Raw genomic sequence first — 1,330 nt, forward strand, 5'->3', positions numbered from 1 at the left:
GATTTAGAAACCAAGTTAATCTAATCTGAGTTGCTGCCAAACAGCTTTTTCTGGCAGGTTCAGAGAGCACCACTACTCAGGTGGAAACATTTGATCCTTTGGTTTTAGTGACAGTAATTAAAGCAACATGGGTGTGGAGTCAACCTTTGTAAAGCAGGACATTGAAACCATTTTTATATACCTGCACTTTGGCCCTGTTGCTCTTGGTACTCTGATGTGAAGTAAGAGGAGCTGGTTTGACGCTGAACACAACCGGTAAGATTTAGTTTCTTGTTTTAGTTTTATTTAGTTTCTTAATTTGATTAGAAAGTTAATCTCTTTACCAGATAAAGTTAGAAATCCACTTTGTCTAATTAGCTTTTTTATGGAAACATAACATTTGTAAATAATTGTGATAGATTGTAATTTACATTTAAATAAAACCAAAATAATTTGGGTCACATAGCATAGTTTGTTTCTTTTTATTAGAAAATTAACTAAGCAATCTAGTTTAGTTTCACAAAGGTAATGTAAGGATTAGTCTTCTTTTACTTTTCTGTTGAACAAAATACCTGAAGATTAACACAAGAAAATTATATATAAATTTTTGCTCCTCCTGTTCCTTGGTCCAACCTTCCTTGCACACATATTTTCTTAGATAGTCTGGAGTTCTTTTTTTTAAAAACAACTATTTTTTTAATAGAATAATAATTAAACGTATGCAGCTTTATATCTTTTATTCATCCGCTTTGTTGTTCAGACACTGAATGTTTGCAAACAAAATGCCCAGGAGAGTTAGCCTGCCATTGCTAGCGAGAAAGTAAAAGAGATGTTTTCTTTTTTTTGTTCTGTCTGGCAGTGAGACACTAAGGATTATTGTCTAAGTATCAAAGAAAAGCCCAACAGATTTCCTTTCACAATCAGAGCATTTTGGTTTTGGCCATGATGCTCCACTTGATATATATATATATATGAAACTTTATTAGAATTTTCTTTGGGATTGTTTCAAATGTAATGAACCCAGAAATGAAAAGGAAAGAAATAAAGAGGGAAAGATGGAGAAAATGTTTAAGTGGGAAAGAGACAGGAAGAGAGGAGAGTAATAAGCTGTTATGTGCTGCGGGCACATTATTATTCTTGACTATTTCTTTTCCTTGTTTTCTTATAGATTTTAGTTGAATGACCTGTTATTAATCTATTTTGGAGTTTGGATAAATTCCTTTTTGTTCAGTAATTATGTTAATTTGTGGCGCTGTTGGTCCGCCTATAAATAGGCTGGCTTTCGGCATGTTGGGAGCGCCATCATCCTTTCCGAGCTCCGCCTTTTCCGCTCGTCCCACTTGCTCCATCC

This window comes from Poecilia reticulata, linkage group LG18 (assembly GCF_000633615.1).
Source record: "Poecilia reticulata strain Guanapo linkage group LG18, Guppy_female_1.0+MT, whole genome shotgun sequence".
NCBI lineage: Eukaryota > Metazoa > Chordata > Actinopteri > Cyprinodontiformes > Poeciliidae > Poecilia > Poecilia reticulata.